We start from the raw sequence: 24,959 nt of genomic DNA on the forward strand, positions 1-24,959 counted from the left end.
TTGATTGGACTTGCTCTAGGAAAAAGTTGACATTATATAGACTATGAAATTCAGCATTTTTTTAACCTTCAGGAATGTGTGTCATTTGCTTGTATAATAAATATATAAATAAACACCAGGAGGTAGGGAAGGGAAGAAAAAAAAAAAAAAAATCGCTAAAGCTCTTTTGCTGTAATTGGCTGAATAGCAAGGGCAGCAGAAAATTTACAGGCAGACAACAGTGTGAAGGGGACTCGGTCACAGAGCAAAACTAAGCCCTCAGCACCAACAAGGGAGTAGGCAAGCCGGAGCAGGTGAGCAATAGCATAGGTGCCTGTCTGGCACATCTCTGCTACCACAGGGCACTGTCTCTCCCCCTTGCTTTGGCACTAAGCTGTAGAGCACAGTCCATTTTCTGGACAAGTTAAGTAAATAACCCAGGCGAGCATGCAAAAGACAGTGACAAGGTAAAAGAAATCCCCCAAAGTCACAGTGGTGACACTCTACTAAATCCAATCAAACTGACGGGGTGAGTGAGAGAGAGAGAGAGAGAGAGAGAGGAGGGATAGGAGGGAGGAAGATATTCTCTTTGCTGCCTGTGTGTGTCCAACAGCATTGATGCAATAACACCTCCTCATTCAGTGTTTAACCCTTCTCAAAGGACAGGCAGGGATAACACTTTAAACCCTGTGGCTTTATCTCCTGCAGATTTTCCATAAAATGCCAAGCCAGGGAACCGGGGCCATGTGACTACCATGTAGGTCAGGCCAGATAGGGGGTAGAGAGTGAGGGCGGTAAAGACAGAGGCAGAGTGGGGGAGGATGGGAGTTTTGAAATATAACTGTGGAAAATAGCAAGCTGTAACCAGATTAGATCAATTTATATATTGCCTCTATATATGGCTCAAAAAAAAAAAGGAATGACAAATCAAAAACAGAGACAAAATAAAAAAAAACTACCAAAAACCATAGGAGAAGGAAGAGGTTAGATACAGGTATCAACTTTATTGTCGTCGTAATATCTTATTATTTTTCGCATTGGTGGTGGGCTTATGAACCTCATTTGAGTCGTGTCAATTGTCCCTTCCTCCATTACGCTTGTAAAAATTCCAGGTAAACCATGGTGGTAAGCAAGTACATTTCATTTATCTATCTCTTTTCAGACGCAGTAATGTTTCACAGTAAACTGAAAATACAAACAAATAAATCAAGTACAGGTGAAGACTTGCGCAAAGCTTTTGACGAGCGGAGCTTTGCATGAGCGTTGATATATAATGACGTTACATTCAAGAGAGTGTGTTGGTCTCCCGTAATAGGTTAGGAAAAATCAATCCTCCGGCTCCTGCAGACATTGATTAGGCAATGTCAGCCAGAAGATGAAACAGTTAACAGTTCAGTTTGATATCACTTAAAATATTAAAATCTGGAAAAACTCTAACGGTACTCTCTCACAACATTAAAGATGTAATTCAATGTGCACTACATCTTCAGTCCATAACTCCTAATTGACAACGTGGCACGCCTTATTTGCATTTGTGAGCGAGGCCACGGATGTAGGATTATGCCGGCTTGATAGGAAAAAGCTTTTATGAGTATGGAGCCCTTTGAGCAGGTATATTGTGTTCATATATTTTACAAGTTTGATACTCCACACATCTTTCCTCTAGATCTCGATTGCTATGAAAACCTTTTCCGTTGAACTGGTTGATCATTATCTGTGACATTTTCAGAATGCTGAGATATGTCAATATTCTCGGGCTCAATGGGCATGTATAATTGAACTATGGGCCTTTATTTCCATATGCTGAAGGGACAGTGGTTCCCAGTGGAATACGAGTGACACTTGATGGAATACAAAAGATGGACAGGATTAGGCTTTGTGTTGTTGACTGACCTTGACCTGTTTTTTTTGAGTCACATCCTCAGTCAATCAAATAATCTATATTTATGTTCTCATCCAAAAATCAACTTACGCGCAAAAACATCTACCAAAATACTGTCTCGTTCCAGTGGCTATCAAGCAAATAACAGATCTGAACCTATATGTACAGGCTTGTATAACCTGGCCTCAATCTAAACCAAAAGCGCTACCCCTATGAAAATGTTATTGATCAAAACTAGCATCCATCCACCCATAAGAGCTTGTTTCAATTGATTTTTCCTCTTTGAGCTGAAAAAATAATAGAGTTGATACGAATTACAGGGTGTTTTGCTTCAATTCATCAACACAACCCAGATAATGCTTGCCGTCGCCAAGGAAACGATAACAGTTTATGTCTGTTTTTCAACAATCAATTACTTTAATGCGTTATGCCAGTGTTTACACACAAACACACGGCAGTCTGTAAAAGTCAACGATTCTGTAAGTACCTGGTCTACTTTACAGCAGAAATATGTAGCATATGGAAGGCTGAAGTAAGCGGTAAATGATCAAGAGCTCTCCATTCAGCTTTAGTTAAACAAAATTTTACATCGCTACTGAAGGACTAAATAAAACTAACTCAGTGTATAGTCAATAAAATACCTTGTCTGAATGTTGGTTTCTAGGCCACATGATGGTGTACTCCCTCCCATGGAGAAATGTGTCTATTTCTTGTAGAACGAGCTGTATTGTAGCATGATCTTGGGATTCTACCATGAACTTAATAGTCCAACGACCACACAGTTTGGCACCCATTGAGCAGATATAGAGGATGGTGACACCGTAAGTTAAGAGACAATCCCAACCAGCCAAAGTTGCAGTTGTTGTTGCTATAACCAGATGGGAAAAAGAAAAGACTTTTGAAAGAAAAGATTGTTTGGATGATTCTATCTGCACTGTACATTTTACAGCTTGTGGGCCACATACGGCCCGTTTTTGCTTTTTTATCCAGCCCGCTTAACTATTTTCTTTGAATATTTTAATAAATATTTTCAATCGATATTGAATTCAGAAACTCCTTTTTTTTTCTTTTTGTTTTTCCTTTTGTTTGGCATAAAATGCCCCAAAAAAATGTAAATATTTAGATTTCAATTTTCATTTTGTTCACTTTCCATGAAATCAGTTGTCCCGCATATAAAAATTGAAAAAGAAAGGTGTCCCGCTGGCCCAAATAACTGGTCACCCCTGCTGTGCAGGGTGAAACGGTTGTTCCTTGCATCATTTTCATGACAAATAATCACAGATAAAAAACAAGTTTTCACCTTATGTTCAAAGATATTGATTCTTCCCTTACTTACTGCTTATCCTACACTTACAGTCGTGGGGGATGCTGGAGCGAGAGCCAGGGTAAACCCTGGACTGCTCAAAGGTACACAAGGGCAATTCATGTACAAAGATTTGTTGTACCTAATTTTGAGACCTTTAAGGTATTCTGTATAACTCAAGTAATACTTCCAAGAAAAATCTTTCTTGAAGCCCCTAAAAGGCAGTACTGATGTGACATCCCAGTGCCGCAAGATACATTATTTAAAATAAAAATACAATGACCTAAAATTATACCAGGAGCAGTACGCGACCTTCTCTTTTATTATTTAAATTTTTCTTGGCACGTCTTCCTTACATGTAAGACTTCGGTACTTTCATTATTGTTACAGTACTAAGAATAATTGATAATTGATCATTTGATGTAATCCGGTGTAGTTAATTAAATATTCATGACAAACTATATACAATTCCCATACAGTGATTTTGATAATAATAATATCTATCTAACACTTTTGTCACCATGTGCGGTTGTCATACATGCTATATATATTCTCTGATCCTACAATGTTCGAACAATTTGGCATGTCAGTGTGGCAGCCAAACAACACAACGGTTAAATCATCGACACAACGTATCGAGATTCAACTCTCCATGGCCACATTTTAAATCTTTTTTTAGTCTGACTTTAACGCACGTCATTGTGTGCTTTTACTATGGCTCTTTTTTTTTTTTTTCTGATTGAGTTACAGATACATTTTGCTATAACTTTATTGCACAACCTCTAGTATCCCTGGGGGGCTGTATCCACCATTTTTACCCAAAGGGTCTTTACTAGATGACTCGTTCGTGTAACAAGCTCTACAGCTCTCATTCAACTTCCCCCGTCCCAAACTGGTCTGTCACACTGAGTAATATGCACTTGTCATTTGCAGGTGCTACTTGGGAAGAAAATTATGATATAACAGCAATACCTGCAAACACAGATACTGCAGAATCATCATGAGAGCACATGTTATGTGTTCTAATAATGTGGCCTGAATGAAAAACCTTGTTTGTATTTTGATTAATGCTGTAGGCAGAAAATAGCTTAATACCATAAATGTGAATAATACTTAATACTGACTGGATGATCGATGCTTAAGGCAATCCAACCATGAAAAGTAAATATGTAGTTAATGCGGCACGATTTTAGAGCAAATTTTGCACTCAGAACAGCGAGTAGCATAGAGTGATAATGATGTTCCATGACAGTTAAGTCTAGCACTTTAAACACTGAGAGCAACGCACTTTGAGGGCCAAAATCTGATGAAGCCCACAGACTAACGTCATCATCAATGAGCAGAGATGTAATCTTCTGGTAAAAGCCCCAAAGAAAGATAATTGAAAATACATTTTCACCCTTTTTTTTTTTTCCTATTCTTTGCTCTTGAGATAAAAGGTAATTTAAATTGCATGGCATCCACACTATATGTTCAAGATCATTTTGGAGGATTTAAATTTTTAATTCCCTGTATTTTCTAGACTAGAATCCAAACATTTTCGCTGGACTAATTTCCTTTTCGCTCTTCTGATCCATCTGACACCTTGCCATTCAGTCTGATATCCAACACCTTCCCGGTGGTCTACTACAGTATGAGAACTGGCTATGAGTTACTGAGGAACACAAGTGTTCCCTGGAATACTCTAGGCATGGTTTCCGCCACAAAAAAGAATCGGATTAACCGATTCAAAGATTAACTTTACATTGTCAACTAAAACACACAAAGCTTTCACTGAGAAAAATGTTTGCTACGCCTTCAACTGCAGTTGGTTGAAACACATACTGTTTACTTTGGTCCACGTCCCAGTACAATGCCAGGTACTCTATGCTTCATCATTGATTGTTTTTTACAGTATGTGCTCATTCCATCCACTTCGGTTTTAGTTTTGGCAAATTGTATACGCAGCACTGCTTGATCCATGGTCATTTTTAAAACCCGATGGAAACCTGAAATCAACAGAAGGACGCCGGTCCAATTCATCTCGGCCGTTTGGGTTTTACAGGCATCAGGCTATGTTTTTAATCTTGCATTAAAATCATTTTATGTTTCCTTTTTCCTGGGGAGGTTCATGGCTCCTCCCGGGGTCTTACGGTGCAGAGTCTTCATGTTCTACCTGTGTCTGAGTGGGTTTTCACCTCGTTCTTCAGTTTCTTCCCATGGTCCAAAAGGAGGCTAGGAGGCTAACTCAAGACAGTGGGCCGTTGTGAAGGGTCACTGTTTTTTGTGTTACCATATGTGGCCCTCTGATTGACTTGCGACTGGTCAAGGTGGGAATAGTTCATGCAGCGCCACAACTCTGAGTGCAAGATAACTGGGATGGACAATGAATGATTTAAATTGTTTGTTGAGCAGAACTAGAGACGCCTCGAGGCTGTGTGCTCAGTAGTATTTTTGGTCGCTGAAAAAGCCATCCAATAACCTCCGCAAGCGCATGCAACACCATCTTTGCCATGGTGTTTTAAGACAATGTGGATTTATGTAACTTATCTACATTCTGGTTTATAACAAAACTCCACCTTTAAACAAATTAATCACCCCCAATATTCGTTATTTTCATTATACTGACCAATTGGTCTTCCTGGACAAATTTTCAGTGACGACGTCAAAGTATGGTAAACCTTTCCATGCCCAGTGAATGACTTGGATCCTCTCCTCTGACGTTTGACACTTTTTATTCTTTCTATTCCTAATACAACTATATGAATCAACCCTTAGTTCGGTAAAATCAACCCGAATGACCACGGCTATGGACCTAAATTGTGCAATTTCAATGAGATATTATGATAGTGAATCTGATTCCAATAATTTTTTTGGTCAACCACAAATACAGCTAAAGAAAACCAAACTGTAATATATTTAGGAGCATTTAGCTTTTCAATATTTTTAACTATCTTATAAGCGAGAATGATCACACATATAGCTGTGTGAAAGTATTGCAGTTTATTTTTTTCTTGGCTAGCCACTTAATATCCAATACTCCAACAATAAAAGCAGATAACTCTTTTAGATGAAATGAAAACATACTTCACTTATTGACAAAGTTTCTTAAAGCTCAACAGTCTATGTCTTTGGACTGAAAATAATATGATGCTCCATCTTTCAAATATGTACTTTTCCTAAAGCATTGTTGATTGCCCTGTGTCCATTACTTGGAAGGATTATGATAATATTCCACATTGTGCTCGGCGTGATGCACAGGAAATTCAATACTCAAAAGGTTAATGCAATCAATTAGGATGACAAAGGAGTAAAGTAAAACCCTCCTGCTCGTGGAGAAAAGAGACAGGAGAAGAGAGGGGGAGAAAAGGTATTGAAAGCTTGAATGGATCCACAGAGAGAAAAGAGGCACTTGAAACGACAGAAAAATGGCATTTATTCAGCATGTATTGTCCAAGGGCGACTTAATGAAACACATAGAAGTGCAAAAGTGTATATGCAACAAAAGTTAAAAATAGCTATTAAACACTGAAAGCGTGTCATCAAACATACAGCCAGTTCTAACTGAACAATACGGGAGCTATATTCTGCTTTGAAAGTAATCAGTTAACTGAACCAAGTGCTAGATACTAAATCACCAATTCATAAAGTGTATGATGTTTTGTGGACCTTTTCCCTCTTCTGAGTCAAGTTTTGTCTGAGCACTTCATACCCGTGTGTATTGTTGCATGGGCTGAATTTCAATAGTAATATTATGTATGTGAGAGACATCTTTTGTTATTTAGATAGATGTTATAATTCTATGCAACACAAAGGACTCTCATCATTGCAGATAAATGGATAAATTTTGTGTCTATGCTCTACAAGTGTTATAATATTTCAGATTACCTTTTCAGGCTTGTCAAAATAGTGATGTATCAATTACAATTCAGCAACCCTCAGGGGTTTACGACAACATTATGAGTCAGGGTGGCACTATTTGGCTAACATTTGCAACACCTATTTTTTGCAGATAAGTTGTGCAAGAAGAAAAGCCTTTAACCTTGTAATCCACTTAGGTAAGGCCATAGCTTAGCCGATTCCGCAAACGCGCAACCTCATAAATCTAGTGCACCTTCACATTCTCGAAGACTACCGAACTTTATCGGTATCTGAGACAGACATGTTTCAATTTTTCAAACAGCGCAATGACAGAAATGTTTCAACCTGAAAAAAAGAAAAACAACACACTGGATGCAAACTCTGAAACGCAGATTTTTTTCCGCAAATGTTTTTCAACCTGCAGCATTATTGTTCTGTTTTCCAAAGTTACATTGCTGAGGCGAAAGACCACAAAAGTTCGGGTGAGGCAGTAACCAGGGCTCCGCGTGTTCGTCATAAGAATTCAGCTTTTTCCGTGAACACGACCGCTATCATTTGACCTACATCGCATTTCTCTGTTTGGGCATTATTTGGTCCGGCAGCCACGTCACAGAAACAATGGGACTGAAATATTCTTTGAAGTCGAGCCTGAATGAAAACAGAGGGTCTGACACAGAAAATGCCCTCACAGCTGGGCTGCCCGAAGTCAAAAGAAAAACAAATACTTTGAATGAGAGGGGGACACGCTGCTCCTGTCTGAGCTTCCTACAGCCCATAGCCGCCACCGGGAGGTGGGCTTTCATGGTATGCCCGTAATGATGGATGGATTCTGAGGAAAGCCTATTCACATGGAGATATTACATCATAAATATTTACAGAGGGCTGCCGTATCCATGTAGCCTTTGAATGTTTTGACACACTGGAAAATTTTAAAGGACAAAAAGTAAGAGAATAAGTCCAAAAGGCGGAGCAGATAAAGGTGGTTTCATGTTTTTCTTCTTCTTTGATGCAATAATACTAATTTGAACTTCATGAGTTGTTCTTTTTTGAGTAGAGGCAGAAAATGAGGGAGAGAGAAAGAGAGACTTTCCATATTCAAACTGACTTCATTATCATCATCCATGACTGAGTGAACTCCCGTTTAGTCGAATCATTTCCATCCTACACAGAAATTAACAAAAATTTCCACAAAGTGAATAAATCACAATCAGACTGATTTAGATTCCCTCAAATACAAATTAAAAGTATATTACGAAACCCTCGAATGTTATGGTTAGCAAATTATCGCTTTGAGAGCGAAACCATTGCTGTTGGTAAGCAGGGCCACAAATTCTGCTCAATGAGCTCAATTAAAAGCCATGAGGTCCACTGAGAGTCACCCTGGAACCAATGAAAATGAATTCTCCAGTTTCATTTTCTTCCCACTGTCTAAGTGGGGGACTGTGACCTTATATAACTCCCTAACCTAAGTCTACAAGAGTCAAAAGGGGAAGAGTATGCTAAAGTTAAAGCCAGTTGGTCGGTACAAGTTTGGATTGCATACAGGACAAGCCATGTATAACCAGCTTGTTGTGCTGCGATGTGATTAGACAAGGGCATATTTAGACATATGACACACATAACAGCGGAAGGCCTCATTCCACTTCACTAATGTGGTCCTTTTGAAGTAACCTGCATAGTTTAGTATCATCCATTAACGCTGCGGTCTGATGATGGTGCCGATTCTCCACATTCAAAAGTCATCCATATGGTAGAAATGTAAGAATATATGGATACTGTTGTTCGGGGGAAGTGTCACGAGACATACGCTGGCCAGATATTTCTGGCTGTGATTGATGCACGGAGTGTGTCTTCTCTCTGGTGTGTGAATGACACTATCAGAAACAAAGGATTCTGATCGAGCCCTCTACCTCAATTCACAGCTATGCCACCCCTTACTGATATCAAGGGTCCCTGGGCTGACAGGAGACAGCCAAAGATGTCACTACTGAATGTTTAGATCCCTTTTGACTAAGAGGCCAGGGGCAAGGGCTGTTGCATGCATCCTCATGACAGACTCCCACATCAGCATTGTACTCATACCAGCTAACATCATTAGCACAGAAGGTTTCATCTCAGGGAGAGAAAAAAAATCAACCCAGTTTCTTGAAGTCACAAGTCATTAACATCCTCTCGAGAGTCAAATTGTACAGAGGCAGATTTATTTATTTATCTTTTTTTATCAGCTACAAAGGGTTTTTATATTCTTGTTAATTTGGTGGATGTCATCTGTACTTAGATGTCTGTGTCTAATGTCTGTTACAGTAATAAATGCCATATAGTGGAAAAATTACATTATTTTGTCAAGATGACAGTGTGGGATGTTGCCACAACAGTATCCAGACATTAAGCAGGATTAAAAGAACATGAAGTCATAATTACCAGACCAGTGCCACCTCAACAGCAATAATTCAACAAAGATGTTGGCTAAAGTTAGAAATTGTTTGACCAACCTACAGTGTATATAGATCATGCCATTCACTGGTCAAGGTCAATGTGATCCAATGAGCTGTTCCTTGTGTTAATTTTAGCATGTTTGTATGATAAGTGCTACAACACGGTCAAAGCGTCGCTCACCAGCTGTTTATGTCAAAAAAACTAATAAAATGGCAGTTGTTATATGTCAAAAGCACCTTGTTGTTCCTGGAGTCTTGAGCTGTTGCAGCTTGATAGTGTTTCCCCAACATTGTTCTGGGCATGCATTTTAAAATCGTAAAGATACTTCATAGCATGACAGACAGAAAGAGAGAGACAGAGAGAGAGAAGGAAAGAGCGAGGGATAAAGAGCGAGCGAGAGAGAGAGAGAAAGAGAGGGAGAGCGAGAGAGAGGGGCCCTGTTTGGAAAACAGATACATCAGTGTGCCTGTATAGTGTACGACATTGCTGTGAGTTAATCAGTTGGAAAATAAAACGGTGGGATTCTAATAAGTCATTTGTCAATTTTTACAACCCCCAGACACATTGATCCATGGGGATTAATGAAGATGCCTGATATTGTTGTAGATATGAACAGAGGAGATGGTAGGGACAGTAATCAGTCATGTTGGGGATTTGTCCTACCTCGTTTTTTTTTTTCTTGTCTTTCTGGGGAGTCACTCCATATGAGGGTTCACTTCATCTGAAAAGGAGCATGAAGAAGAAACATTAAAAACCTAGACACTGATTATTCCAGTATACAGTATATGCATGTGCAAACATGTTCTTGAGAAATCCATACATTTACCCATGTCATCCAATCTATAGTCTTTGACATGATTTAGCAAGCTTATGGATGATAAAAAATAAATAAATAAATAACAAAAATAAATAAAATACTTTTGTTCATTCCTGAATGCACATCACTGTCCCCTATATCGCAGCTCGGGGAAGCGGTGGGTGACCGAGGGAGAAGCAACGGCGAGAAAGTGATTTATCTGGAGTAGTTGTATATTTTGACTGTTGGCCAAATACATTTGCACTCATTCAGAAATCAGAGGTTACTTGACCTCGCCTTAACGTTCTCACTTCTATTTGAGATCTCAGAAGCATTAATTACGTGACAGAATATAACACTTCATGGTTAAAACTGCATGTCTTCCTTTAATATGCAGAAAAGCAAAAGTGGCTTTTCTTGTATGACATCCATTAACTCAGCCAAAGTCTAGCATCAGGACAGAAACTGACTTCTGCAGAGCAAGTTGAGCCATTCTTAAATCCTCTCAAAACTTTCCTAACCTTGAGAGCTCATGCATCCCCGAAAAAGTAATAATAATTCTAACCTGATCTTCCTACTTATTTTATATCTCCCCTCAGCAACCTAACTTCTTCTCAGCAACAGTGCAGTTATTAATTCATGAGGCACTAATTAGTTCTTTGTTTAATTTTGTGTTAAACAGACTGACCGGAATGATAACGACTCGCGCTGTAGCGCTTCGGTCCCATGCCACTCCTGTTTGCTACAACAAGGGAGCATCGTGCGACTAGCATGATGAACCCAATTCCCTTCTAAGTTGCACTTCATTAAGTCAAAATGTGACAAGGAGCTTAGAGGAAGAACTGGCAGATCTGATCATACATAACAATGCAGGCCCAGTAAGTTTGAGGAGGGTGGGGTGGGTTGGGGTGGGAGGGGTGCTGGTGCATGGGGGGGAGGGGGTGGGGGGGCGATATGGGACGCAGTGGATTCCAGCATGCATGTTGATAATTTTCTATTTTTAACCCTTGGGGGACGTCTTTCATTTTCCTTTAATTGTTTTTGTTCAGAGCTGCAGTGTCCTCTTTTTAAATTGCAGCTCCTATCAACTCCCCTGATCAACCCCCTGTGCAACATTGCAGGCAGACAAGTAAACAACAGGATTGCCCTTTTCCATGATGTAGAGCAGATGCTCACATAAATGGGTGACACTTTCCCCTTACACACACATACACACACAAACATACACATAACAATATATATATATATATATATATATATATATATATGCTTTTGTGTGTATGTTTAAATGAGTATACGTGAGCAAACTACTTCAAAAAAGTATAAAGTACTATAAGACACACAACTGGGACTATGACAGTGATCTTGAAAAAAGAACCTCTTTGGCAATGTAAGTTGAAAAACCTGCTAAGGGAAAAGAACCGGTCAAGTTCATAAGATAAGAATGCAATCACATTCTCTTATAATATTTCACATACATTTTTTTTTCAAAGTGTGTTGTGCATCTCACTGAAATATGTATTCCACTGAAATCTCATGGTCTAAATTACATATTCATAAATAACTGACAACAAATATACTCAATCGGCCTGAATTTCAATCTTTCATGCAGTGAGTAAATCCTTCAATAAACTATCACTGACATTGTAAATGTGGTAGATTGCGTTTTCCTTTGCAAAATGAGAGATATTTTTTTTCTAATGCATTTCATCAGCTGACAAGCTTTGCTAAGATGTTTAGCCTTGCCAAGTATCTTCCTACTGGCTGAAGATATGATAAAATCAAAAAGCAGACAAGTAATTACACTGTATAATAGGCAAGATTGGCATTTTCAAAATCATTTTCATGTGGATGGAAATGACATTGCATAGACTATTCTGTATTCACTGGTGCAGATAAATAAACAAGGCATGGAGAGGAAGGGGGGCATACAGAACGCAGAGTACAATGGCAAGCAGGTCAGTAATTAGAAACTCTGTTTGCACAGTAATAATTTTAATATATTCATCAGGAAACAGAGCATGCCTAGCATGATAAAATCCCATCAAGGAACATATCCCAACTGCCTTAACCTTTTAAACAGACTGACAGCACATTGCTGAGAACCTCAAAGAACAAACTAAATAAATCTACAAAAGTTAGAATAAGATGGATCTATAGACATCCCTCTAGTATAAAATTAACATAATCTATACTATAAGCTGACACAGTAACACTTTAATGATATGCTTCCTTTAATTTATGCCAAAATTAATAAATACTGTTGCATAAAATCTGCCCCTTAGTACGCAATTCAATTTTTCAACCAAACAATCTTTATCTAAGCGTGAATAGTCAAACACAGAAACGCATTCAGGTCTGATTGTGCGTGTTGACAGCAATACATGAGTGTAACCTTGTTTGTTATTGAAGGTGAGAGCGTTGATGCTATGGAAATTATTGCAAATTGCATAAAGGACTCCTGACACACAAAAAACCTTGACCTCTCAATGGCATTTGCAAAGATACTTAAATGCATAATTGTTTGAAGACTTTAAGTTGGAATACATCGGGTAATCGCTTTGAACTTTTTATGCACACATATTTTTAGTACAAAGGAAGCCTGTTTCATTGTGTCTGGTCTTGAAATACCTCTTTAATCCTAAACAAGCATCAATGAATTGCTATGGTTTGAGGAAGCTAAACCAGTGGGCTAGTTTTGCACGCGTGGACCTATGGTTGCTAGAGATGCATCAACTAGTCACATGTTCACCATACCCAAGAGCCTCGGCGTGACCAATGTCGGTGCTGTTCTATGCACAGTTGCACAAGCAGCACAGTGGTGTATGCTGTGCACAATGCAACACGCACACCAGCTTTGCAGCGCCACACACACTAGCAGATTCTCTGTGTGGAAAACACTCTGACAGACTGAGATGCAAACCTACAATTTCTTAACTTTGTGAGTAACAAATAGATATGTTGGGAGAACAAACCTAGGTTGACAAAGCTAGCAAGTGAGTACAGCCAAACAATGAGCAATGATACATTCATTTGTATGAGAACATGTAACAGTGACAAAACATGTCATTTTGTGCGGGAAGTTTGAAACCTTGTGATGTTTTTTTGAATTTTCAAATGTCTATTTTATGTATAAAAACACTGTTTAGAGCAGTTGAAATTCTGCTATTGTTTGAATTCAGACAAAGCAGAATAAACTGAATAAGATCTATTGTATACAGATTTGTATAAGATCTGAATTCTAGCGATACAAGTGGAAGCAACCAAAATACACACAATAGTTTTGCACTTTGTGTTCACTTTTCTGTTTCATTCTGACATTTTGCACTTTGCAGAATGTGAAACTGACCATTTACCCATGTATATTTGACAGCACCCAGTAGGCCCCTTTTTGTGCCGTTGCTTATGGCTCCTATTCTCTTTTTTCCCCAGGAGAGGACAGAGATGGGGGCTTGAGGGCAGCTACCTCCACAGTCCCGCTGTCCCCTCATTGCCTAATTTTTGTTGTCTGGCCCTTTGAAACCTCAATCTCATGCAGAACCAAAGAATGGTGATCCATGTGCAACAAGTGCCAGTACCATGGAAACCTCTTCCCCACCCCCAAAATATTCCTATTTATCCCTTTTGATGACCTGTCACCAGGCAGAGCAGGCATCACACGACCCTAGGCCTTGCTATAACAAAGCCTATTTTCAACTAGCTTTTTGATTGATGAAAAAGACTTTTTAGTAAAACCATGTTAAGCGACACACAAAGTGACAAACACAAGAAAGGCCCTTGTGGACAGCCCAATCAGGCAGGTTCCCCAGCAATAGCACACAAAAAGGGGGAAATAAATAATTATTGTCACAAAGGAATGTTCAAGCCAAGCATGAAACTAAACAACAATGGTGATTACGATAATTATGGAAAAAGTTTATGATTTGATAGGTGGGTTACATCAAACATCACGACTCTTTGAGGTATGCAATTAGTAAACTGCTACTTTCATTCACTGAATCATTGCTGAAAAACTACCTTCAAATGTGTCGTCAACACTTGTTGACTAAAATGTTTGCTGAGGCTGTAAACCTTAAAAGTTTTGCAAACCTGAAAGAAACTGATAGCGCTTTCAGATCTGCACACAATGGCAAATTTCCTCAACTTACACTCGGGGTAGAAGTGCTATTGCTACATTTTATACCAGGCTTCTGCCCAAACTACAAAAAAATACTTAGGTACGGGTTCAGTGCCACATCAATACACTCAGCTTTGGATATTTAACTTCAACAGTTGACCTACGGAACTCAAAAAAGATGAATATTAGTCACTGCTGTTCAGCACAAGATCATATATTAATCAATTTCAAAAACACTGGTCTATATAGGAGCCATTTTGCTGACACATTTATCCCTTGTGGCAGTTTTTGTGACATCAGTTAAACAGCATAAACGTGTTTGTTGTCTAACAAGAAATGATATGTGTATTGTGATGTTATTTTTTTATGTTATACAAAAATAACTGTCAACACTGAACAAAGAAATGCCCCCGTGGCTTTGCTTCTGTGTAGAGATGTGAAGGAAAAATGTACCAAGATGATAGGGAGGATTGGTGTGTAGGGAGGAGGAGAGGCATTAGAGGCGTCCACACATGAGCAATTAGTATTCTAGCTCCTTATGGTTCTAAACACAAAAAGGCCTCACCAAATCCCCACGGCGGAGGTGTCAGACAGAAAATGACGAAAATCTGCTCCTTGACAGGGAGTCATTTATATTTTAGCTTCGTTCCATTATCTTAACGAATCCATCATCAGCCAATGCAATATTAACAGCAGAAAATCAACTCATTAGATCCAGGGGGATTTAATCAAGATTGCAATCATGTATGCGGTTCCTGGAGAGTTGGCTTCTTCTTTTTTTTTTTCTTTTTGGTCCTTTACACGTAATTGCCGCATCTCAGATCTTAATAAATTATTCTCGATCTGAGATTGATGCCTTTTTTTCCCCTGCCTCTCACGCCATGCACTCACTGTCTCCAACTATAATATTTACCATAAACATTATTATGTCATGGGCACACAGTTTAAAATGGCCTTTAGCTAACTCACAGAAGTAATTGGCTTCTCTATTTCTCTCTCGTTTCCTTGCTAATTGCCCGGTGATATTACTAACAGTTCCCTCAGAAAGAAAGAAAGGCCTCTTTAGTACAAGCCATGGTGTGTTGCTAGGATTTTTCAACCTTTATATGGGGATATAGAAAGAATCTCCTGTGTTTGATGTTGCTTAACAAGACAAGGAAGCAGATGAAAGCGCATTCCACTTTTGATATGTAAAATTTCATGTAAAATCCCAATATCAGAAAGGAAAGACCTCAAATTACAGGTGGTTTTGATTGTTATATTTTAGATCCCTTCAGACTTTCTGAGTAACAAAAAAAAAGCAACTTTGAGTTGATAAAAATGATAGATATGGTTAGATAGCCATAAAATATATATCTAACATAGGACTAGAATAGTGATGTCACACCAAAGCATAGAAAATTCTCAAACTGAAACTACTTTTTTATTAACTCCTGAAGGTGCCAAAGGTCATGTAAACCAACAGGTTTGTTTGTTGCACCAACAGCAATTTTCTTTGAGATTCTTTCTGACCTGATAAATCATATTCTTCTTCTAGAAGAATTAAACATTTTAAATGTATTTTATTTTCATCCATTAGAAAGGTTACAGGTCAACATTACATTACATTACTTATCCAAAGCGACTTACAAAATTACAATTCAATAACCGAAGATCCAAAGTACCAGTAGTCGTTATTCAGAAGTCACCACTCTACCAACTCGCCATCTCAAAAACACACATACATTCATTCATTTCTTCGTTTTTTTTTTTTTGTTTTGTTTTGTTTAGTTTTTGGTGTGTGTGTGGGGGGGGGGGGGGGCAAGTGCGATTGAGGAGGTCAACAATTCTATGAATGATATTCTCTATGTTACACATGAACTGGGATTTCAGAAGATTACAGATTAGTCTAAAATGTATTTTTCCAAAAGAAACATCGTTGCAAAGGATTAAAAACATTTCATTTATGTCCATCAAACAGTTCTGACGATAAGAACCATCAACCCAAAAAACACTATTGTTGTGAAGAGTCTTATTTGTTAGCAGCAACAGAGCTCAGAGCTGTCACCTGGTGGCTCCATCAAGTTCACCATACTAGGTCTGTCATTCTGCAAGTTTTTAGGGTTGTTCCTTCAAAGATTGGTTAGTATATAAAACATTCGACTAAACCATTCCTCTCAACATAATGCTTAAGTTCATTCTTGCATGTATGTTTGTATGTTTGTGGCTGGTTGTTGTGTCCAGGGTCTGTAGCGCTTGGAATTAGTGGAAATAATCTACTGACTTGAAAATTGTCTCATTCTGGTCCTATACTATCCATCCATCCATCCATCCATCCATCCATCCATCCATCGTATGCCGCTCATCCTGCTCAGGGTCACTGGGGATGCTGCAGCCTATTCCAGTTGCCATCGGCCAGGAGACGCGGTCCACCCTGGACTGGTCACCAGTCAATCGCAGGGCCACATATACGGCAGGACAAGGATTCACTCTCTCATTCGAGTCAATTTTTCCCAATTTTTCTGTTCTAGAATATTGATTAGTATATTCCTATTCATGGGAAAGCGGGTCATGTACATAGACATTAACTTTTGTTAACTGTTGAACATTTTGTGGTCCAGTGAAAGATGGTTAGAGGAAGACAATTGACATTTGACAATGTTAGCTGTTTGTACAACAAGACAGTTGCTTAATGTAACTGTTGGAGAGAAATGGCAGTAATACTCAACTACCTTTTTCAATGGCCCACCATCAATATGCAGTTTCTGAATCCATAATAGTAAGACATGATTTTAGTAAATCTACATGACTGAGAGATAGAAAGAGGGTGAGGTTGACAGCGATGATGGCAGGACACCGAAGTTTTTCAGATCACATTCAATTCTCAATTTTCCATCTAAACTACATTTTAGTGCTCCCTTATGGTTACAGGATTTTTGTCGGTCCAAATATTTGTCAAAGCAACTTTTCATTGTGGGATAAACTTTAAACATAAAGTATGGGAGAAGCTAAGCAATACGAAGAGAATAGAGAGTACATCTGCTCCTCATTTGCATCTGAAGGAGGCAGCTGAAATGGTTAAGTCTTCTGACTGTGAAATATCCTGGGCCAATCCCATTGGAAGTGTTATGGACACATCAGATTAGAAGGAGACCAAGCACAAAATGAGAGGATTACAGCTCATCTGGCTTTGGAACGCCCCAGGATCCTACAACAGCATCTGCAGAGCATTTCAATTCCAAATATTCAACTTTGCTCTGGTTAATGAAAAATGTTCTCCACTTACTTAGTGCTTTCATCAGTTAGTGGTATCAAAGCATTGTATATTGGATTACGTTCACCATGTCACACGCTAACTCAACACACCAGCAGCAGCAGAACTACCATCCAAGGCACTAACCATGCAACTGAAGGATCGGTGTCATGCCCAAGACAGGAGGATCCGGTCATCGAAAGGCGAACCTTTCCGACTGGAGGAACACCTGATTCTACCAACTGGGCCAACAGAACTATGACCGATCCCTGGTCCCAAATTTTAGGTTTACACTACTACTATACTCAACAGGATTCGATAGTGTAAAAAATGTTAAAGGGAATTCTGTCTTCTCCTTTGTAACAGCGAGTACACCTTTCTGTCCGTTTGGCAATACAAGGCTCAAGATAGGCCTTCTCCTTCTCTTCCTTCCACTAAGACCTCTTCCCTCCCTTACAACCCCCTTACACAATCTGTCTCTCCATTTAAACTGAATTGGGGGTGTGTAGCTACAGCACCAAATGCTGTGTTAATCCCTGCTTCTCTGAGATGGCCAATAGTAAATCCAAGCCCGCTGTAAACCAATCTCAGAGTTTTTTATCTTGATTTATTAGATTACGAGTCCTGGGTCCCTGAGCCCATGCTTCACATTCTAATCCTAATCGGAATAGACAAGTATTAGCCCAGTTCAAGGGGAGCTAAGGAGCGGCAGCAGCCAACTTTCAGTAAGAGAGAATCTAGAAGCTTATAGGCTTGATGGGGCTTTTTATCTGTTTCCCTTTTTTCCACTTACATTAGTAGAATGGGTGTGTAATTAAATACATAAATCCTGACACACAAACCCTCAAAAGGCCTAAAACCACTGAACCTCAGCCAGTTTCCCCCCCCCCCCCCATGAAGTTACTGAGCCAAGCCCAATCATTTGTATTTTTCTCAGATTTTTAACAGTGCGCAAGGCAAATGCGAAAACAACTGCTAGAATTAATTTTACATCTCAGTGAATTCAAAGCAGTGTTGTCAAATTATAAGCAACAGAGCTATGTAAGTAATTTCCCTTGGTCCAGGGAGAGGTTAAAAAAAAAGTGATAAATCACTTTTCATCTTTGATAATAAATCACATCTAATTAGAAAGGTGTCTCTACTCTGTTTGTCTTCTGCGGGCAAACACAGGCCACCGAAATGTCACAAATGGTCACATTATCGTTACTTTCCTGAAACCAAAATGAAAGGATCACCAGAAGCTTATGGTAAATTGCTAGTCTCACATTACTTTCAAGCAATCCAACAAATGTGAATGGCAAAAGGGTAAGCCTGGATGGGGTCCATGTGACACATGAAGCTAGGGCTGGGGAACATTAAGAACTGTCTGCTTGTACACTAATGCTGGTCGCAGCTGTTACTCTGCCAAAAACTGCAGCAACAGCAGCAAGGATATCCTGAAATACTATTGAAAACCACTAAACCTCCTCCTCGCTGCTGTAAAGCTATACAGCTGCTTGGCGCCAGCACAATCACTGATCAATCCGGGGAAAGTCAAAAATGGAGCCAAGTTTGCCTTCTAAATCTGTTCCTTTTCAACCTGGAAGGTCAAACTTCTGACCTAAAGATACAAATTTGGGAGCAGCAACACAAAACATTTGCTTTTTTTTGAGTGTTTGAACGGCATATTCAAATAAATGTATCTATCCACTGAAAATGTGCATGGTTGTCTGATCATGTATTTCAGCTCAAGAATGATGCAGATTTATGTGGCATCGCCACAGTATACACGTTGCCCCTTCCCACTGCCCTCAGGGTTGACAGGGAAGCCAAGGGAGACTTGACAGCCATGTCTGCTCCCTGTATCTGTTTGTTTGCCCCTGAAAATGAGACACCGGTTTCACTCCACCCCCCTGGGCATGTTTAGCTCTGCATCCACTGCTTTGCCTTCATCTGATACAAAGTGGAAGACCACCAGATAATATGTATCTCTGCTGGTTGGGTGAAAGTGGATACGTACACACTTCAGCGCTGGAAAAAAGTCAATTGATTATTTTCCGTCAATGGTCAATTTCATGTCTATACTTAAAATTGAAGATGCACTGCATTATGTTTTCTTATACATACATATATATATATATTTCTTATATATATTAGTTGCCTTTGCAATTTGTGTCACAAATCGTCTCATTTAATGTGTAATGTTTTACATGTCAACTCGAAGGGAGGAATGGCTTTCCTTTGCTCTTGTATTTTGTCCTAAGTGTCACCAAGTGCACTTTACAAGGAATATTCATTTCCTTAGGAAGGCTTCGTCAGCCTGTGACCCAATCCATATCCATTCTGTCCTGTCTGTCCTCACTGCCTCTTTTCTGTAAGTGGCAGATATTTCACCTGCCTATCAGTTTCCCTTTAAACATGCTGCTATGTGCAAGAAAGGCGCCCATATAGGGTCACTGACTGTCCTCTACAAAAGGCCCTCTCCGAACTACTGTTTCGCAGCCTCTACCTCTCTCCTTCTCTAATATCTTAAAATACTATTTTGAGGATGATGCTAGTGGTGGGTTCATGAGAGCTAATTAACTGTGATCTAGGTTTACATATCTTTGGTAGAGAACAGTTAATGGCTTGGTAGCTTAAAGCTTATAAATAGGCTCATTAAATTAGGATTCCCTAATTTATAATCACTAGCCTTTTCAGCAGTGCCTGGAACAGAGTGAAAAATATTCGGTCATTTGGTATATGCCGGAGTAGAAAGCTAACTGTATTTGCCAGCATACATTTATGTTTGCCCACAGCAAACCCAAGATTAGAACTAAATAATGGGAATAATATTTCCATGCAGAATTTGCAGCGGGAAGGAAAGCAGCTGCTTCAGTGTGAGGAAGGTGGGAGGAGGTTAAAAGGAGTCAATGGAGTCTAAAGAGACAGCAGTCCTACCAATGACAGAAAGAGTGGCCTGGGACTGCAGTTCGGGACTTCTGGAAACCACATAAATCAAAGTATGGAGCCTTGCCAAGAAGAACACACACCAACTGTTACATTAAAAAAAAAAAGTCAAGGGAGGAAGCGCAGGACAAAGGGTGAACAAGTGGGGGAAAAAAGGTTTTACAAGGAACACAGAAACAAATGATAAAGGATCTGAGGGGTCTGATGTTTAGTCAGGGAATTTATATTAAAATGAGAGAGAAGACAAGGAACCCGATCACAACTTCCAATCAGTTCTAAATCTGTACAGGATTATCGGTTTGTTTTAATAGATTATATAAAACATACTTTTCCATTTGAGCATTTCCCTCTTTGCAATTTTCTACCAAAGTACTGTCCAAATGCCTCTTAGAAAAGGGTTGAACCTGTTAATTTTAGTCACAAGAAGAGACTTATTTGCATACAGATAACAGCATTGCCATTGTTTTGTGCTCATATTTTCATAGATAACCATTTTACCAACATGTGTCATCACAGAGCAGGTCTGCCTAATGCCTTACGCTGAATGCGTATGTAGTTTTTAACAACAGAGACACAAGCACTTACAGTTTATGCTGTAAAGAGAGGTGCATTTTCTGTAATTCTAGATGAATTTGGCGAGCAGCAAATAGTGTGTTACACTTTATAAGCCTCAGCACCACATGAACAATCTCAGATTGCCTTTTCTTTTTGCCCCCTCTTTTAATCTAGATTTTTTTGTTCCTTTGTGCATTAAGTCAGTCCTGTCCAGTCTTGGGTCAAGCCAGCTGTGGCTTGAGCTGCAGCCTGTGTCAGCGCTTCCTGTAAATCTGAAATGGGCTATATAAATTAAGTGGCAATTCCAAGCAATGCAAAAGCAATTAATATAGAATCAACGTTGAAGATATGTCACAAAGCATTGTTTTCAACATTGTCTGATGCTTTACATGAAGCAACTCTGAAGTAGGAAAAAACAGCCTGCAGCCATGACCCATTCTCAGGCATATCAAGAACCAGCCACTTGTTCAGGGGAGCACCTGACTAATACCCACTATAATGTCACTTCTATATTTGTATCCTTCTTATCTGCTCCCAGGCTCCAATCTTTTCCACTTTCTTGCAAATTTATCACTAGACTGAAAGACCGGTGCCAGATCCTAAGTGCCTTACCCTTTTAAATTAAATAGTGGCATTTGTGATAAAGCCACTAAATTCCTTATCTAACTGTCCCGAAGAGACTTTCAAGGCAAAGTGTCACTTTTCCTAAACTGGACCACATGTGACACCACTCACCCCATCCCATCCAACTGCACATACCTACAATTCCCTGTTTTCCTGTCCTTATCTAACACAGAACCCCTTTGAAAACTAGTGTAATCATTTTTAAAACCAACAGTTCTTTTCCATGTAGATCAATCATCAACTTTTTACGACAACTTTCCCAAAACCAGCGCTGTTTTAGCTGTTGAACTTACTCGCCTGGTTCGATATTTTTTTTCATATGTGTAAAGATCAGTTTCAAATTGGAATGTCTTACTATATTAAAGACTTGGGCACTACTGCTTAACTAACCATTTCATTACCCGGGCAGCTGACACACTTCATAATCCTGGTAAAATGACAATAATAAATTCACCCAGACTAATACAGCCAAACCACACTGAAAGTACACAAAACCTTATTTATTCTCAAGGTAAAGCCTCTGGCCAACAGTTCTTTCTTTGGTTATGCTGTCTTGTGCCTGGACACAAAGAAACACAGGTCAATAAATTTTTATTTCACTTACTTCCCATTGTGGAGTCATTACCTAATAAGGCACTGTCTGAATTCTGGGGTTATTTTGAGTTTGTGTGATAATGCTCACTCTTAACTTTGTCCCTCTTTAGAGCTTCTAAGAGAGGGAAGCCAGGGACTCTCTAAGAAGGATCAGATAAAATGCCATAAAGTAAGGAGCTTCAAACTATAGCAAAATGATAATTAGGATGCATTTTCTGCATTAATAAAAATACAGTTTTCCTCATTAACCCATCAACTTGACACACCCACACACTCATAAAAAAGAAGTACTAATATGTACATACATACATGCATACGTATACGCTTAATGCTTTCTATATATATATATATATATATATATATATATATATCGAAAGCATTAAGAAGCTCAATGGAATATTATAATCAATATTATCATTAGTCATCCACTTTTATCATTTTAATATTCCTAGTTTAGAATGCGCATACCTTAATGTGTCCTTATCCAAAATAAAATGAAAAAGAGAGTATAAAGTACATTACAGAAACAGAACTCAAGGCGCTTCTTTTGAACATGTACAAGGGAATAGCAATCTGTCCATTTTTTTCCTCCATTCATTTTGTGCCTTTTTTCACTGTCTAATCTGTTTTTGATATGATGAGATGTGACTTCCTACCCCATCCTCCATTCTTTTCCTGCATTTTTAAAGGAATGAGGTTAAAACAAACTGTTCCTATGTAGAAGGTCAAACAACATTGTTATGAAACAAAGAAAATCAGACTAAAGGTAAGAGCGTGAGACCAACAGGGTATTCCTGTTCCTGAGCAACTCTCTGTAAACACTCGTCTGTTGATCTACAATTAAGAGAAAAAAAATGTTCACACTGAAACTGTTGGCTTTTTTTTACAGGCACTTCCTCTTAACATCGGTCTCTTGTGTTTACTTAGTACTTTTTTCGATTGTAAGATTGAAGGACTTGAATTTTTTAGACAAGACAAAAGAGTATTTCAGTCGCCGAGTGAGTGATATGTCATAGGCTTGACCCTTGACCTCTCGATGGCAATACTGCCACGATATCTCACCTCACACGTGAGCCAGCACTGATCAATCCTCACACCCAATCATGTTTCCAAAATAGTTTCATAACCCCGTGGGAAACATTTTACGACACCTATATGAGACAGGTTATTTTCACGTTTATTGTGCTTTAATTTTATGACTTATTTCTTTCAGATCATTTTGGTAAAAACAGCAGAAAAAGATCAGGTTAGCAAAGTACCAATCTCCCATGCCCGAGTCCCTGAGATTCAGAAAACATTGTTCCCTTTTCTTTTTCAAATTGAGCACTTCCAGTGATCCACATTGCCCTCTGGTTAACATCTCTTGACTTTTCCATTTTCTTCACAGTTTTCCACACATTCAACCTTTCAGCTGTTCCACCCTTTAGTCATACTATTTCACACAATTCATAAAATGTGCCACAAAGACATGAAAGCAGCAACTGCAAGCTGAGAACTGCTTGCAAAAATAAAGGGCTCTTAGAGTAGATAAATAAAATCTCTGTTATCCAGCTGCCCTCCCTAAATCACTCCCAAGCCCTTCAACAAGTGGTCACAAGCCGGGGCAGAGCATACTCTTTCAATAGCACATGACAACCACAAAAGAGGATTCTTTTAGATTCCAAAACTGATTGCTTAAGTTTACAAGTAAAAACTGGGCTGAATCTGTATCTTTGAACATAATTACAGTATGTCCTTGTATCATCCTTCCTGTTGGTAAAGTAACCGCTTACTGCCCTGCAAACATTCCTGGGAATAAAAAAACATACTCAAAGAGGGGAAGTGGGAGGTTTTGTCATGCTTATTTTCAGTCAATTTTTCAAGACTTCAGCCTGTCTGAGAGAGGAAACAAGCTGAGACCAGGCGTAAGCACTAAGTTAGACATTCCCCATATTTCACATATCCATCACAGTATGGGGGTTCACATGTGGGAGGAAGTTTCAATAAACTGAGAGGTTAAGCCCTGTAAAAATCAGTTTGTTTTCTTTTTCATGTTATGCTTGAGTGAGACTGGATCCCACAACTAGCCCGCCTGCCAAAATGATTAAGTTTTTACAATGTTGGCACTACTGTCTCAGTTTCTGCAGAGCAATCCCAAACACATCATCTCTGAAGGCCCTAACCTACATTGCGGCCACACTGCAGGTGCCAGCTTCAGTTGCCAGACAACATGCCTGCCAGATCTTCAACCAGTTGCTAATGCCTGAGTACTTTGGCTTTTTCAGAAGTCGATCACAAAATTCAGAGCCTCACCAGCGCCGTTTTTTTTCGAGGAGTTAATGTGAGTGGAATTATGACAAACTTTCACACAAGATATGAGCTGTGTAACTATGCAAGTGATAACATTGTTACACTCTATCAATCATTCAGGAAAACAAACACATTTAAAACCTTTTTTCCCCCTCAGTGAAAGTTTACCAAAAACACTCTAAGCTTAGCAACAGCTTTCAGTTAAAAGCGAAGATAACCTCTCATCCTCTGTTGTTCAAGTCTATAGACTGTGTACAGTAGAAACACAACTGTTCATCTGCCTTCACGCAGCTGAGAGAACAGTAGTCGGACTCACCAAGACAATAAATCCACAGTCAGCCCAGGGATGGTCTACGAAATCCCTACAATCAGGCTGCAGATAAA

At 39.1% G+C, this 24,959-nt stretch overlaps 1 protein-coding gene across 1 annotated transcript in view; it reads right to left on the minus strand.

Annotated features, from left to right (window-relative positions):
- The window catches only part of casz1 (castor zinc finger 1), a 170,108-nt gene that overhangs the window by 81,711 nt on the left and 63,438 nt on the right, over positions 1–24,959 (minus strand). Inside the window, exon 3 of the mRNA XM_086141194.1 lies at positions 10,104–10,161. The gene's annotated coding sequence lies outside the window, so the exon portion shown is untranslated. The remainder of the gene's footprint in view (positions 1–10,103; positions 10,162–24,959) is intronic.

This window comes from Fistularia commersonii, chromosome 34, assembly GCF_037954325.1.
Source record: "Fistularia commersonii isolate RoL2024-O1a breed Wild chromosome 34, RoL_Fcom_v1.0, whole genome shotgun sequence".
NCBI classification, from domain to species: domain Eukaryota; kingdom Metazoa; phylum Chordata; class Actinopteri; order Syngnathiformes; family Fistulariidae; genus Fistularia; species Fistularia commersonii.